General features: G+C 53.9%; 2 pseudogenes; one reads left to right on the top strand and one right to left on the bottom strand.

Moving 5' to 3' along the window:
- Positions 1-5,996: 5,996 nt before the first annotated feature.
- LOC126646441 (mamu class II histocompatibility antigen, DR alpha chain-like) lies at positions 5,997-9,991 on the bottom strand (annotated as a pseudogene).
- Positions 9,992-10,315: 324 nt separating this feature from the next.
- LOC126646443 (class II histocompatibility antigen, B-L beta chain-like) lies at positions 10,316-13,019 on the top strand (annotated as a pseudogene).
- The last annotated feature ends 4,263 nt before the right edge of the window (positions 13,020-17,282 follow it).

Raw genomic sequence — 17,282 nt, 5'->3', positions numbered from 1 at the left:
GCTGTCCCAGGGATATCACCACTGTCCCCAGCAGTGCCATCATGTCCCTGTGATGTGACCAATGTCCCTGTGATGTCACCAGACCCCTTTGATGTCACCGATGTCCCTGTGACATCACTGCTGTACCTCTGTTGTGTCTCTGATGTCACTGGACCCCAGTGATGTCCCTGCTGTCTCAGTGATGTCACCACTGTCCCCTGTGATGTCACCAATGTCCCCAATGATGTCACTGATGGCTCTATGATAACACCCCTGTACTAGTAAAGCCACCGATGTCCACTGTGATTTCAGCGGTCTCTCTGTGACATCGCAGCTGTCATTTGTTGTCACCAGTCTCCTGTGATATCACTGGTCCCCAGTGATGTCACCGATGTATCTGTGATGGCGCCACTGTCCCCTGTGATGTCACCCATTTTTACGATGATGTCACTGGTGTCTCTGTGATGTCACCCCTGTCTTTGAGAAGTCACCGACAACCCCAGTGATGTCCCTCATGTCTTTCTGATGTCACCACTTTCCCTTGTGATGTCACCAGTGACACCGATAATGTCACTGGTGTCTCTGTGATGTCACCCCTGGCCTTGTGAAGTCATCAATGTCCCCTGTGATGTCACAGATGTCCCCAATGATGTCCTGCTTTCAGCACTGTGCCAAGTCGTGGCACCATGTCCCTGTCATGTCACCGCTGTCAGCGATGTCCCTGTGACATCACAGCTGTCCCTTTGTTGTCAACAGTCCCCTGTGATGTCAATGGTCCCCAATGATGCCACCGATGTCCCTGTGATGTCACCGCTAACCTCTGTGATGCCACCTGTGTCACTGATAATGTCACTGGTGTCTCTGTGATGTCACACATGTCTTTTTGATGTCACCATTGTCACCTGTCACGTAACAGATGTCCCTGTGACATCACAGCTGTCACTCTGTGGTCAGCAGTCCCCTCTGACATCACTGGTCTCCAATGATGTCACTTCTTTCTCTGTGATGTCACCACTCTCCCCAGCAGTGCCACCATCTCCCTATGATGTCACTGATGTCCCTGTGATGTTACCAGACCCCTGTGATGTCACCGATGGGTTTGTGCCATCACGGCTGTCCCTTTGTTCTCAACACTCCCCTGGGATGTCACTGATCCCCAGTGATGTCACTGACTTTCCTGTGATGTCACCCCTGTCCCCTCTGATGTCACTGATGTCCCTGACGTTGTCACTGGTGTCACTGTGTTGTCACCCCTCTCCTTGTGAAGTCACTGAAGTCCCCTGTGATGTCACCAATGTCCCTGTGACATCACAGTTGTCTCTTTGTTGTCAGCAGTCCCCTGTGACATCACTGGTCTGCAATGATGTCACTTCTGTCTCTATGATGTCACCACTGTCCCTAGTGGTGGCACCATGTCCCCATGATGTCACCGACGTCCCTGTGATGTCACCAGACGCCTTTGATGTCAGCGATGTCCCTGTGAAATCACAACTGTCCCTTTCTTGTCACCAGTCCCCTGGGATGTCACTGGTCCCCAGTGATATCACCCATGTCTGTGTGATGTCACCACTGTCCCCTGTGGTGTCATCATGTCCAGTGATGTCACTGCTGTCTCTGTAATGTCACCCTTGTCTTTGTGAAGTCACCAATATCCCTAGTGTTGTCACCGATGTCCCTGTGATGTCACCAGTATCACTGATGATGTCACTGGCATTTCTGTGATGTCACCTCAGCCATGTGCAGTCACTGATGTCCCCTGTGATGTCACAAATGTCCCTGTGACATCATGGCTTTCCCATTGTTGTCACCAGTCCAATGATGTCACTGCTGTCTCTGTGATGTCACCACTGTCCCCAGCAGTGGTTCCATGTCTCCATGATGTCTGTGATTTCCCAGTGACATCAGGGCTTTCCTTTTTTGTCACTGGTCCTCTGTGAAGTCACTGGTCCGCAATGATATCTTTGATGTCCCTGTGATGTCACCACTGTCCCCGATGATGTCACAGCTTTCTCTATGATGTCAACCCTCTCCTTGTGAATTTACTGATGTCCCAGTAACATCACAGCTCTCCCTTTGTTGTCAACATTCTCTTCTGATGTCACTGTTCCCCAATAATGTCACTGCTGTCGCTGTGATTTCACCACTGTCCCCAAGAGTGCCACCATTTCCCTGTAATGTGAATGATGTACGTGTGATGTCACCATTTCCCTTTGATGTCACCGATGTCCCTGTGACATCACTGCTGTCCCTCTGCTTCCACTCTGATGTCACTGGTCCCCAATGATGTCCCTGCTGTCTCTGTGATGTCACCACTGTCCCCTGTGATGTCAGCAATGTCCCCAGCGATGTCAATGCTGTCTCTGTGATGTCACCCCTTGCCTTGTGAAGTCACCTATGTTGGCTGTGATGTCAAAGATGTCCCCGTTGATGTCACTGGTGTATCTGTGGTGTCATCACTGTCCCCTGTGATGTCAACTATATCCCCAATGATGTCACTGCTGTCTCTGTGATGGCACCACTGCCCCTTTGATGTCAGCAATGTCCCAAATGATGTCAATGGTGTCTCTATAATGTCATCCCTATCCTTGTGAAGTCACCAATGTCCCTGTGACATCAGGGTTGTCCCTTTGTGGTCAACAGTCCCATGTGATGTCACTGGTCCCAAATGATGACACTGCTGTCTCTGTGATGTCACAACTGTCATTGTGAAGCCACCAATGTCCCCTGTGATGTCAGTGATCTTTCTGTGACATCACGGCTTTCAGTTGTTGTCACCAGTCCCCTGTGATGTCACTGGTCCCAATGATGTCACCAATATATGTGTGATGGCACCACTGTCCCTGTGATGTCACCCATGTCTCTGATGATGTCACCGGTGTCTCTGTGATGTCATCACTGTCCCCTGTGATGTTAACAATGTCCCCAATGATGTCACTGGTGTCACTGTGATGTCACCCCTCTTCTTGTGAAGTCACTGAAGTACCCTGTGACGTCACCAATGCTCCTGTGATGTCACCAGGGACACTGTTAATGTCACTGGTGTCTCTGTGATGTCACCCCTGGACTTGTGAAGTCACCAATGTCCCCTGTGATGTCATAGATGTCCCCATTAATGTCACCGATGTCTCTGTGGTGTCATCACTGTCCCCGGTGATGTCAACATTGTCTCCAATGATGTCACTGCTGTCTCTGGATGTCAACACCGTGCCGAACCATGGCACCATGTCCCCGTCATGTCACTGATGTCAGTGATGTCCCTGTGACATCACAACTATCCCTTTCTTGTTAGCAGTCCCCTCTGATGTCACTGGTCCCCATCTCCCTTTGATGTCACCACTGTCCCCTGTGATGTCAAAAATGACCCTGATGATGTCACTGGTGTCACTGTGATGTCACCCTTTTGAAGTCACTGAAGTCCCCTGTGATGTCCTCAATGTCCCTGTGACATCACTGCTGTCCCTTTGTTGTCAACAGTCACCTGTGACATCACTGGTCCCCAGTTTTGTCACTATTGTCTCTGTGATGTCACCACTGTTCCCAGTGGTGGCACCATGTCCCTATGAGGTCACCGATGTCCCTGTGATGTCACCAGATTCCTTTGACTTCACTGATGTCCTTCTGACATCATGGCTGTCCCTTTGTTTTCACCAGTCCCCCGAGATGTCATTGGTCTTCAATGATGTCACTGCTGTCTCTGTGATTTCATCCCTGTCCCCGGGGATGTCTATGATGTCCCTGTGACATCACAGCTGTCTCTTTGTTTTCACCATTCCCCTGGAATTTCACTGTTCCCCAGTGATTTCACCGATGTCCCTGTGATGTCCCCAGTGTCCCCTGTGATGTCGGCAATGTCCCAGATAATGTCACTGGTGTCTCTGTGATGTCACCCCTGTCCTTGTGAAGTCACTGATGTCCCCTGTGATGTCACCGATGTCCCTGTGACAACAGGTCTTAGCCTTTGTTCTCATTAGTCCCCTGTGATGTCACTGGTCCCCAGTGATATCACTGCAGTCCATCTTATGCCACCACTGATATCAGCAGTGTCACCTTGTCCCTGTGAATTCTCCAGGATCTCTGTAATGTCTCCAGTCCTTTGTGATGTCACCCCTGTCCTTGTGAAGTCACCTACGTCCCATGTGATGTCACCGATGTCCCTGTGACATCATGACTGTCCCTTTGTTGTCACCTGTCCCCTGTGATGTCACTGGTCCTTAATGATGTCACCAATGTCCCTATGATTCCACCACTGTGCCCAGCGATGGCATCATATCCGTTTGATGTCACCAGACCCCTGTGATTTCACTGATGTCCCTGTGACATCACGACTGTCCCTTTCTTGTGACCAGTCCCCTGTGATGCCACTGACCCCAATGATATCACTCGTGTCCCCCTGATGTCACTACTGTCCCCAGTGGTGACACCAAAGTCGCTGTGATGTCACTGATGTCCCTGTGACATCATGGCCTTCACTTTCTTGTCACCAGTCCCCTGTGATGTCACTGGTCCACAGTGATGTCACTGCTGTCCCTGTGATGTCACAACTGTCCTCAGCGGTGGCACCATGTCCCCATGTAGTCACTGATGTCCCTGTGATGTCACCACTGTCCCCTGTGATGTCACTACTGTCTCTGTAATGTCACTCTTGTGAAGTCACCAATGTCCCCAGTGATGTCACTGATGTCACTGTGATATCACAGCTATCCCTTTGTTATCACCATTCCCCTGTGAGGTCAATAGTCCCCAGTGATGTCATGGATGTCCCTGTGATGTCACCAGTGTCACCAATAATGTCACTGGTGTCTCTGAGATGTCACCCCTGTCCTTGTGAAGTCACCGATGTCCCCAGTGATGTCACTGATGTCCTTGGGATATGTCACTGGTCCACAATGATGTCACTGCTGTCCCTGTAATGTCACCACTGTCCCCTGTGATGTCATCAATGTCCCCCATGATATCACTGGTGTCTCTGTGTGGTTATCCAGGTCCCCTGTTATGTCCTCAGTGTCCCTGTGACATCACGGCTTTCCCTTTGTTGTCCCCAGTGATATTTCTGGTCCCCAATGATGCCATTGCTGTCTCTGTCTCTGTCCTCAATGGTAGCACCATGTTCCTGTGATGTCACCAATGTCCTGTGATGTCACTGATGTCCCTGTGACATCACGGTTTTCCATTTGTTGGCAACAGTTGCCTATGATTTCACAGGTTCCTCTGTGATGTCACCAATATCCCCTGTGATGTCACCAATGTCCCCAGTGATATCACTGCTGTCTCTGTGTTGTCACCTCCACCCCCTGTGATGTCACCAATGTCCCTGTGACATCACAGCTTTCCCATTGCTGTAAACAGTCCCCTGTGACGTCACTGGTCTCCAGTGACGTCATTGCTGTCCCAGCAGCGCCACCATGCCCCTGTGATGTGATCCATGTCCCTGTGGTGTCACCAGACCCTTTGATGTCACCAATGTCCCTGTGACATCAATGCTGTACCTTTGTTGTGTCATTGATGTCACTGGTCCCCAATGAGGTCCCTGCTGTCTCTGTGTAGTCACCACTCCCTGTGATGTCACCAATGTCCCTGATGATGTCACTGGTATCTCTGTGATGTCACCACAGTCCCCTCTGATTTCACGGATAGCCCTGTGACATCACGGCTGTCCCTTTGTTGTCAGCAGTCCCCTGTGAGGTCACTGGTCTTCAATGCTGTCACCGATGTCCCTGGGATGTCACCACTATCCCCTGTAATGCCACCAGTGTCACTAATAATGTTACTGGTGTCTCTGTGATGTCACACCTGGCCTTGTGATGTCACCGATGTCCCCTGTCATGTCACAGATGTCCCCACTGATGTCACTGGTGTCTGTGTGGTGTCATCACTGTCCCCTGTGATGTCACCACTGTCCCCTATAATGTCACCAGTGTCACTGGTGTCTCTTTGATGTCACCCATCTTTCTGAAGTCACCAATGTCCCCAGTGATGTCACCCATGTCCCTGTGATGTCACCAGTGACACTGATAATGTCACTGGTGTCTCTGTGAAGTCATTCCTAGCCTTGTGAAGTAGTCTCCTCAGCGTGGGATGAAGGACATGTAGGAGAACTTGCAGAAGGTGTTGTCGGGCCCGGGATAAAACACCGTCTCCAGCACCCCCTCGGACACTGGGAGCCCCTTCCGGAGCCAGGAGATGGATGAGATGGGCGGCCAGAACTTGCTGACGTAGCAGATGAGCACGATGGGCTCGTCCAGCTCCAGTGCGTGCTTGGGGAACACTGCTGTCTCCGGGGGCACTGGGACACACGGAATGGGGGTGGGAATGGGGTAAGGAGAAGGGGTTGGGGTGGAGAAGGGGGTTGGGATGGAGTGGAAAGGGGTTGGGATGGGGTGGGAAGGGGGTGTGGGATGGGGTGGAAAGGGGTTGGGATGGGAGTGGGATGGGGTGGGAATGGGGTGGGATGGAGTTTGGGATGGAGAAGGGGTTGGGATGGGGTGGGAAGGGGGTTGGAAGGGCATGGGATGAGTGGGAAAGGGGTGGGAGGGGATGGGATGAGTGGGAGAAGGTGAGAGAAGGGTGGGAAAGGGGTTGGGATGGGGTGGGAATGGGTTGGGAGGGGGTGGGATGGGGGTGGGAAAGGGGTTGGGATGGGGTGGGATATAGTTTGGGATGGAGAAGGGGGTTGGGATGGGAGTGGGATGGAGTTTGGGATGGAGAAGGGGGTTGGGATGGGGGTGGGAGGGCGTGGGAGGGAGTGGGAGTGGGATGGGGTGGGAAGGGGTTGGAGAAGTTGGGAAAGGGGTGGAATGGGGTAGGAAAGGGGTGGGATGAGGTATACCCACGAGACAGCTTTTAAATGGATGACTCACGCTGTAAAGGGAAAGGCACATGCTGAAGGCATCCCTGGTTGTAAGGCTCCCATTGGCTTGATGATGGTTCGAAGGTCATGGAGTAGTCACCATTTACCTGAGGATTTTCTGATACAAAAGATGGGAGAATTCCAGGGGTTGGTAGATGGAGTAATGTGGCCCAGTTTTAATTTTTTGTGGACTAAGTCTTGTAAGATGGAGAGTCTTTCTCCTCTAACTGGCCACTGGTCTACCCAGATTGGGGAGGAGGGAACCCAATCCAGGCGAATTGGCTGGCTGTGTCCAGCGGTCGCTAGGATAAATTTGAGGTGAGGAAAACACCCCATTGGTCCAGAATGTCTCTCCCCCATAGGTTAAAGGGGAGGTCTAAAATGTATGGCCTGGTGGTAGCCACTTGGTTTTCAGGGTTGGTTGTCTGAATGATGTCTTGACTTTGCATGGGAGTCTGTGGACCGCCTATACCTGTGATGTCTGTGTTGCTTTTTGTTGTGGTCCAGTGTGTAGGCCAGTCATATCTGCTCCAGTATCCAGCATTCCACTAACCGTGATCTCCCGGTTCGCTGTTGAGAGTAAAGGCGACATATTAGTGTGGGTTGGTTGTGGGAAATTTGTTTGGTCCAGTTTACCATTGGGTGGTCTCCTCGGGCGCTGTCTTCCAGGTGTTGCAGCAGCTGCAGTCGAGCTAGTGGAACATCGGTGTACAGTCGAGCTGGAAGAGAAGAAGCTTGGACATTTATGGTTAGGGTATGTGGATTCAGGTTAGACAGTATTTCTGGGACAACAGTTATCTCTTTGTCACGGCATTCTAAGTGTGGAGTCAGCAGGAATTTGTCATTTTTGTTTAGAATTTGGTTTGGACGAACAGAGACTGTTATGATGTCGAGAGTCTCTAGGATTATGTTGTCTGTGGGAAATAAAAGGATTTCTGGCAAGTTGGAGAAGGTGGGAAGGGGGTGGGATGGGGCAGGAAGGAGTGGGAGGGAATGGGATGAGTGGGAGAAGGTGAGAAAGGGGTGGGAAGGGTTGGTAATTGGGTGGGAGGGGATGGGATGGGGTGGGAATGGGTGGGAAAGGGGCGGGAGGGGGTTGGAATGGCATGGGATGAAGTGGGAAAAGGATTGGGAGGGGGTGGGATGGAGTTTGGGATGGAGAAGGGGGTTGGGATGGGGTGGGAAGGGGGTGGGATGGAGTGGAAAGGGGTTGGAAGGGGATGGAGGGCATGGGATAGGGTGGGATGGGGTGGGATGGGGTTGGGAAGGGGGCGGGATGGAGTGGGAAGGGGGTGGGAATGGCATGAGATGGAGTGGAAAGGGGATGGGGATGGGATGGGAAGGGGTGGGAATGGGATAAAGAAGGAGTTTAGGGTGGAGAAGGGGATTGGGATGAGATGGGAAAGGGGTTGGGAAGGGGTTGGGAGGGGTGGAATGGGGTGGGATGGAGTGGGAATGGGATAAGGATGGAGTTTGGGATGGAAAGGGGTGATGGCAGGCGGGAGGAACCGGGATTGAAATCATCTGCCTGGGATCCACCTTGGAATTGGGTTGGATCCCCCTGGAATTCTCACGGGATGCCCCTGGAATTGGGTCAGATCCCCCTGGAATTGGGCTGGAACCCCCTGGAATTGGGTTGGAACCCCCTGGAATCGAGTCAGATCCCCCTGGAATTCTGCTGAGATCCCCTGGAAAGGACTTGTGGGGGAGCCTAAAAACTGGAATATACCCGGAATTCCACATGGATCCCTTTGGAATTCTCTCCGGATCCCCTGGAAAGGAGTGGGACAGGGGGAGCCCAAAAACCAGAATATCCCTGGAATTCCACCTGACTCCTCCCTAAAAATCCTATCGGGTGGGTCCCGAATTCCCTTTTTTCCCCTTCCCCGATCCTGCCATTACCGCTGGGGATTCAGGAATTGTTGGAAGCCTTCATGGAGTTCTCCAGGTTTTGCTTGTCTATCACCATATTCTGCAGCACCCCCTGCGCCTCGAAACTGGCAAATTCCTGGAGTTCCGGGAGCCTCCAGACTGTCTGCTCCTGCTCCACGTGGAAAATCTCGTAGCTGTTGAAGTCGAACATGAACTCACCGCCCTCTTCCACCATCGAATCCAGGGCTTTTTGGTAGTATTCCGTCTGGATGATCTGGTGGGACACTGGGAAGAGATGGTTTGGAGGGGGGTTTGAGCCCGAAGTCCTGGGAAAAGGGGGGGGGGGGGGTGTTCAGCCAGAAATCCAGGGAAAATGAGGGGGTTTCAGCCCGAAATAGCGGGAAAAGGGGGGTTTCAGCCCGGGATTGGGCAGCTCCACTCCCAAAAAGTCATGGAAAAGAGGGGTTTTGGGCACTCCCAGATCCCCAAAATATTGGAAAAGGGGGGTTTGGGTACTCCCAGACACTAAAAATCCTGGGAAAAAAAAGCTGGTTTGGGCACATCCAGAGCCCAAAAATCCTGGGAACAGGAGGGCTTGGTCACTCCCAGCCCCCAAAAACCATGGAAAAGGGAAGTTTAGGTAGTCCCAGAGCCCCAAAACTGTAGGAACAGGGGAGTTGTAACACTCCCAGACCCCCAAAATCCCTGGAACAGGGGGGTTGGGGCAATGCCACCCTCCCAAAAACTCCGGAAAAGGGGGGTTTGGTCACTCCCAGCCCCAAAAAATCCTGGAAAAGGGAAGTTTAAGTACTCCCAGAACCTCAAAACTGTAGGAACAGGGGGGTTTGGTCACTCCAGGACACCCAAAATACCGGGACAACGAAGATTGCTCACCCTCCGCCCCCCCAAACATCGAATTCCCACGTACCCAGATCACCCCAAGCCCCAACCCCAGCAATCCGGGATCCCCCAAGCCGCAGACAGGGTCAGCCCCAGCAGCAGCAGAGGCAGCAGGGGGATACTCCGAGCTCCATCCATGGCCCCTCCGGACACCGGGATACCGGGAAGAGTCGATGTGGCTCCCAGGAAAGCGGTGGTGAACTGGGGGAGCTGGGCCGGGGGGCGCAGCACCCCGAAAACTCTCCAGCCAATGGGAGCGAGCGCAGCTGAAGCGTCATCAGTTGCCGGGCAGACCCGGCTAAAACTGAGCTCTCATCGAGCTCAGCCAATCAGAGAACACCCTCCGCTCGGTTTTGGGAGCCTATCGGAGCTCCGGGACAACCTGATCGCCATTTTTGGGTTCAGCAGAGCTGCGGGACTCCTGAACGCCCATTTGTGGGTTCCCCTGAGCTCCCACCTGTCCCGCACCCCAAAGACCCCCCAGAACCCCCCACCTGGGGCTGCAGCGCCCTTAACGGCCTCAGCCAATCAGAGAGCACCGACGCGAACTGTGGCCAATCAGAGCGCGCCTTGCTGATGACTCATCAGTTACCGGGAGGACGCGACGCAAAATTGTCTCCCAACTTTGCGCTCAGCCAATCAGAGCGCGTCCAAAACAGCCCAAAAACGGCTTTGTCCGGCTGGTTTTGGGGTGTCAGCACCTACCTGGCGCTGGGGATGGAGCGTGTGCGGGGAGCTGGGGCCGTATTGGTGGTACTGGTGGTGCTGGGAGCCCCCCCGGCTGCGGGCGAGGAGCTCTCGGGTGAGCGGGGGGGGCGGGAAGGGGGAAAGAGGAGAGAAAAGAAGGGGTGGGAGCCCCAAAAGTGAGAGCGAGGGGGGTTGGAACCCCCAGAATTAGTGGGAGGGGAGTGGGAGCCCCAAAGTGAGCGCGGGGGGGGTCTGGGGATTGGGAGGTTTGTGGGAAAGGGGAGAAAAGGGGGTGGGAGAGGAGGAAGAGGGGTGCCATGGGAGTCCCTCTGTGTCCCCCATCACTGGAGCCCTGCAGCGGTTCCCTGGGGCTCTGGGGGTGGGGTCGGATCCGCACTGGGGGGTCCCCAACCCGCTGTCCATCCCCGGGGGGCTGATCGGGGGTTTCCCCCCATCCAAGACCGGTGCTGCAGCGGCGTGGGGCAGAGAAGGGTGAGAAAGGGGGCTGGGGGATGATGGGGGAGGACAGGGCACCCCCTGACCCGTGTCTTGCACACAAAGCGGTGTTCCAGGAGATGGTAAAGGCCGAGTGTCACTTCATCAACGGCACCGAGCGGGTGAGGTACGTGGTGAGGCTCATCTACAACCGGCAGCAGTACACACACTACGACAGCGATGTGGGATTGTATGTGGGGGACACCCCGTATGGGGAGATAGCGGCCAGGTACAGGAACAGCCTACAGGAATTCATGGAGCACAGACGGGCTCAGGTGGACACGTACTGCCGGCACAACTACCCGATGGTCACCCCGTTCAGCGTGGAGAGGAGAGGTGAGCACGGGGCAGAGCGGGTTCCCTCGGGAATTCCCCTGCCCCGGGAACGACCCTGGAGCCCCTCAAACCCTCCCTGGGAATCACCCTAGACCCCTCAGCCCTCCCTTTTCCCATCCCCGTGGCCTTGGGCCCCCTCCCAGTGCCCCCCAGTCCATCTCAGTCTCTTCCTATACCCCCCAAGTCCATTCCATCTCTCCCAGTGCCCCTCATTCCATTGTGATCCATCCCAGTCTCTCCCAGTGCCCCCAGTCCATCCCAGTCTCTTCCTATGCCCCCCGAATCCATCTCAGTCTCTCCCAGTGCCCCTCAATCCATTCCGATCCTTCCAAGTTATTCCCAGTGTCCCCCAGTCCATCCCAGTCTCTCCCAGTGCCCCCCCGCGTCTCCGCCCCTCTGGGGCTACCGCTCTCCCTCCCCTCAGCCAATCAGAGCGCATCTCTTCGATGACTCATCAGTTGCCGGGCAGATCCGCAGCGCAGAGTTCCCTCTCCAGGATTCAGCCTCCCAGTCCCGCTCGGGCCTTTCCCAGTTCATCCCAGTCCCTCCCAGTCCTTCCCAGTCATTCCCAGTCCCTCCCAGTCCTTCAGAGATCCTCTGATTTCACTCCCAGACCCTCTCAGTCCATTCCCAGTGGTTCTCAGTTCACTCCCACATCTCCCAACTCTCTCCGCAGTAACCCCCTCAGCCCATCCCCTTCCACCCCAGTCCATTCCCAGTCCCCCCCAGCACCATCCCAGTCCCTCCCAGTGCCACCCAAACCCCTTCCAATGTCCTACAAGTCCCCTCCCCTCTCTCCCAGTGCCCCCCAGCTCAGCCCAGTGTCTCCCCCGGACTCTCTCCCAGTGCCCCCCAGCGTGTCCATCTCGCTGGTGCCGTCGAGCTCCCAGCCCGGCCCCGACCACCTGCTCTGCTCCGTGATGGATTTCTACCCTGCGCCGGTGCAGGTGAGGTGGTTCCAGGATGGGCAGGAGCTGCCGGAGCACGTGGTGGCCACCGACGTGGTCCCCAACGGGGACTGGACCTACCAGGTGCTGGTGATGCTGGAAATCCCCCCCCGGCGCGGGGTCACCTACACCTGCCAGGTGGAGCACGTCAGCCTGGAGCACCCCTCAGCCGGCACTGGGGTGCGGCCCGGCCCCCAGCATGGGGGACACTGGCAGGGTGGTCAGGGGTCTGGGGGAGCACTGGGGACACTGGGAGGCACTCTGGGGGACGATGGAGAGGCTGAGGAGGAGGTTGGGGTGTCCTGGGAGGGCTGAGTGGGGCTGTGGGGAGTCCTGGGGAGACTGGGAGGGAGTTTGGGGGAGCCTGGGAGGGATGGGAGGGAGGTTTGGGGGGTCTTGGGGTGACTGGGATTGGGTTGGGTAAGTGCTAGGTGGGGTGGGAATGGACTGGGAGGGGTTCAGGGGTGTCCTGGGGGTGATGGGAGGGGGGTGGAGGGTCCTAAGTGGGATGGGAGGGGCTTTGGGGATCCCCGAGGGGCTGGAAAGAGACTGGCAGGAGGTTTCAGGGAGTGCTGGGGGGGGGCTGGGGGAGACCAGGACAGGGTTTTCAGGGAGTCTTGGGTGGTCTCTGGGAGGTTTTGGGGGTCCTGACCCCCCCGGCTCCCCCCAGAGATGCCACAGGACACCGTGCACAGCAAGATCCTGGTGGGGGTTGGGGGCTTCGTATTGGGTTCCGTCTTCCTGGTGCTGGGGCTCGGCTTCTACCTGCGGGAGAAGGTAAAGGGGGTCCCCAGGGTCGTGTCCCCCGTTCCCCAGAGCGTGTGTGCCCCCTCTGCCCCCCCAGCTCCCTGTCACACCCTTTTCTCTCTTCACAGAGCTCCTGAGCCGGCGGCAGCCACAGCCCCTCCCCGTGGCCTCAGGCCCATCCAGGACCCCCCAGTCCATCCCCACCTGGAGTTTGGGGGTGTCATGTGTCCCCCCCAGCCCTGCTTTTGTTCTCACACCAGCCACCTGCTGCTCCCAGTGCTTCCAGTAAAGCTTCCCAGTTCTCTGCAGTCCTGGTGTTGAAGGGCAGGTGCCCTCCCAAAGCCCCCCCAGAATCAGCTTATGCCAACTGTACAATGGTTGGCACCCATTGTCTTTCTGCTCCCAGGAGTGTGTATTTTTCTGCCATGTCTGGTTCAATGTTTTCACAGCTTAATGGCTCAAACCGTGTCTGCTTTGTTTAAAGAAAAAGGAGGAAGTGTAGGGATTTTTAGTGCTAATATAGAGGATCTGCTGCAGCTGTGAGAACATAGCCTGATATTGCTAACTAGAGGATATGCTACTATCAGAATATAATCTTATGTTTCAACTCTGAAAACATGATCTGTTGTTCTGATGACCTTCTGATGGTACCAGGATGTGAAAGATCTACCAAGAGAAGCAGTAGCAAAACTGGATATAGAAAACAGGGTCTCAGTACCAGCTATCAGAGTGGGAAAGGACATAAAGAATGTTAAAGAAACAGAGCTGATAGAAGAGTATTGTTAGAAAACTGGATCAAAGACTGCTGCTTGATTCCAATCAACGGCGCTCTCTGATCATCACATTGGTGTGCTGAGTCGTCCGTGCTCGCATGAAAACCCCCAGGCAGGTGCCCTCCCAAAGGCCCCCAAACATCCCCAACATCCCCAGTGATGTCACCACTGTCCCTGTGATGTCACTGGTATTCCCAATGATGTCACAGCTGTCCAGTTGATATCATCACCATCCCTGTGATGTCACCAGACAGTTGTGATGTCACTAGTCTCCAGTGATGTCACTGCTGTCCCCACAGATGTCACCACTCTCCCTGTGATGTCACTGCTATCCCCAGGGGTGGTCCCTGTGTCCCCAATGATGTCACCGGTCTTCTGTGATGTCACCACTCTCCCCACCGATGTCACTGGTGTCCATGTGATGTCACCACTGTCCCCAATGATGTCACCGATGTCCCTGTGATGTCACTAGTGTCCCCAGGGGTGTCCCCAGTGTCCCCAATGATTTCACCACTGTCCCTCTGATCTCACCGATATCCCCAATGATATCACTGCTGTTCCTGTGATGTCACCGCTGTCCACTGTGATGTCACTGGTGTCACTGTGATGTCACCCCTGTCCTTGTAAAGTCACCACTGTCCCCTCTGATGTCACTGATGTCTGTGTGACATCACAGCTGCCCCGTTGTTGTCACCAGTCCCCTGTAATGCCATTCGTCCTCAATGTCACCGATGTCACTGTGATGTCACCACTGTCCCCTGTGATGTAACCAATGTCCCTGATGATGTCACTAGTCTCTGATGATGTCACCGATGTCCTTGTGAAGTCACCAATGTCCCCTGTGATGTCACTACTCTCCCTGTGATATCACAACTGTCCCCAGTGGTGGCATCATATTCCCATGATGTCACCAATGTACCTGTGATGTCACTGGTCCCAAATGATGTCACCGTTGTCCCTGTGATGACACCACTGTCCCCTGTGATGTCACTAATGTCCTTGATGATGTCACTGATGTCTCTGTAATGTCACCCTTGTCCTTGTGAAGTCACCGCTGTCCCCAAGGATGTCATCGATGTCCACGTTATATCACGGCTGTCTCTTTGTTCTCACCCGTCCCCTGTGACCTCACTGGTCCACAGTGATGTCACCGATGTCCCTGCGATGTCACCTCTGTCCTCTGTGTTGTCACCCCCGTCTCTTGTGATGTCACTGATAGCCCTGTGACATCACAGCTCTCTCTTTCTGGTCACCAGTTCACTGCTGTCCCTGTGATGTCAGCAGTGTCACCCATGATGTCACTGGTGTCTCTGCGATGTCACCTTTGTCCTTGTCAAGATACCGATGTCCCCTCTGATATCACTGATGTCCTTGGGAGATCACGGTTGCCCCTTTGTTTTCATCAGTCTTCTGTGATGTCACTGGTCCACAATGATGTCACTGCTGTCCCTGTATTGTCACCATTGTCCCCTGTGATGTCACCAATGTCCCCCATGATATCACTGGTGTCTCTGTGTTGTGATCCTTGTCCCCTGTGATGTCATCGATCTCCCTGTGACATCACTGCTGTGCCTTTGTTGTTATTAGGCATTGCTGTCTCTGTGATGTCACCACTGTCCCCAATGGTAACACCATGTCTCCGTGATGTCACCGATGTCCCTGTGATGTCATTGATGTCTCCTGTGATGTCACTGATAGTCCTGTGACATCACAGCTCTCCTTTTGTTGTCAACAGTCCCCTCTGAGGTCACTGGTCCCCACTGATGTCACCGATGTCCCTGTGATGTCACCGATGTCCCTGTGATGTCACCAATGTCCCTGTGATGTCACTGGTCTCCAGTGATGTCACTGCTGTCCTCACAGGTGTCACCACTGTCCCCTGTGATGTCAGTGGTGTCCCAGGGGTGGTCTCTGTGTCCCCAGTGATGTCACAGCTGCCCCTGTGATATCACCACTGTCCACTGTAATGTCACAGGGGTCACTGTGATGTCACCCCTGTCCTTGTGAAGTCACCGCTTTCCCCTCTGATGTCACCGATGTCCCTGTGACATCACAACTGTCCCTTTGTTGTCAGCAGTCCTCTGTTATGTCACTGGTCCCCAGTGATGTCATTGATGTCCCTGTGATGTCTCCAGTGTCACCAATCATGTCACTGGTGTCTCTGCAATGTTACCCCTGGCCTTGTGCAGTCACTGATGTCCCCTGTGATGTCAAAGATATCCCTGTGACATCAAAGCTTCCCTTTATTGTCACCAGTCCCCTGTGATGTCACTGGTCCCCAATGATTTCACTGTTGTCCCAGTGATGTCACCACCATCCCTTGTGATGTCACCAATGTCCTCTGTGATGTCAGGATCTCCCTGTGACATCATGGCTGTCCCTTTGTTTTCACCAGTCCCCTGTGATGTCATTGGTATTCAGTGGTGTAACCTCTACCCCTGTGATGTCAACACTGTCCCCAGTGACTTCAGCAATGTCCCTGATGATGTCACTTGTGTCTCTATAATGTCAACCGTGTGCTTGTGAAGTCATCGATGTCCCTGTGACATCACAGCTGTCCCTTTATTGTCAACAGTCTCATGCAATGTCATTGGTCCCCAGTGATGTCACCCATGTCCCTGTGATGTCACCACTGTCCCCTGTGATGTCTCCCATGCCTCCGATGATGTCACTGGTGTCTCTGTGATGTCACCCCTGGCCTTGTGAAGTCATCGAGGTCCCCTGTGATGTCACAAATGTCCCAATTGATGTCACTGGTGTCTCTTGGGTGTCTTCACTGTCCCCTGTGATGTCAACAATGTCCCCAATGATGTCACTGGTGTCTCTGTGATGTCACTGTGCCAAGCCGTGGCACCATGGTCCCGTCATGTCACCAATGTCAGTGATGTCCCTGTGACATCACGGCTGTTCCTTTGTTGTCAACAGTCCCTTGTGATGTCACTGATCCCCAGTGATGTCACTGCTGTCTCTCTGATGTCACTACTGTCCCCAGCAGTGGCACCATGTCCCTGTGAGGTCACCAATGTCTCTGTGACGCCTTTTACTTCACTGATGTCCCTGTGACATCACAGCTGTCCCTTTGTTTTCACCAATACCCTGATGATGGTCCTCAATGATGTCACTGCTGTCTCTATGATTTCATCCCTGTCCCTGTGATGTCATTGATTTCCCTGTGACATCGCTGCTGTCTCTTTGTTTTCACCATTCCCTTGTAATTTTGCTGTTCCTCAGTGATTTCACCGATGTCCCTGTGATGTCCCCAGTGTCCCCTCTGATGTCAGCAATGTCCCAGATGATGTCACTGGTGTCTCTGTGATGTCACCCCTGTCCTTGTGAAGTCACTGATGTCCCCTGTGATGTCACCCATGTCCCTGTGACAACAGGGCTTAGCCTTTGTTCTCATTAGTCCCCTGTGATGTCACTGGTCCCCAATGATATCACTGCGGTCCCTCTTATGCCACCAATGACGTCAGTGGTAGTACCTTGTCCCTGTGATTTCTCCAATGTCCCTGTAATGACACCAGTCCTTTGTGATGTCACCAGTCCCCTGTGATGTCACTTTTGGCCCTTGTGATGTCAGCAATATCCCCGATGATATAAATGGTGTCTCTGTGATGTCAGCCCTGTACTTGTAAAGTCACCTACATCCCATATGATGTCACTGATGTCCCTGTCCCTTTGTTGTCATCAGTCCCCAGT

This window comes from Myiozetetes cayanensis, unplaced genomic scaffold, assembly GCF_022539395.1.
Source record: "Myiozetetes cayanensis isolate MyiCay16 unplaced genomic scaffold, myiCay2020 scf348, whole genome shotgun sequence".
In the NCBI taxonomy this organism is placed as follows: Eukaryota; Metazoa; Chordata; class Aves; order Passeriformes; family Tyrannidae; genus Myiozetetes; species Myiozetetes cayanensis.
This window is presented reverse-complemented; position numbering and strand designations above follow the sequence as displayed.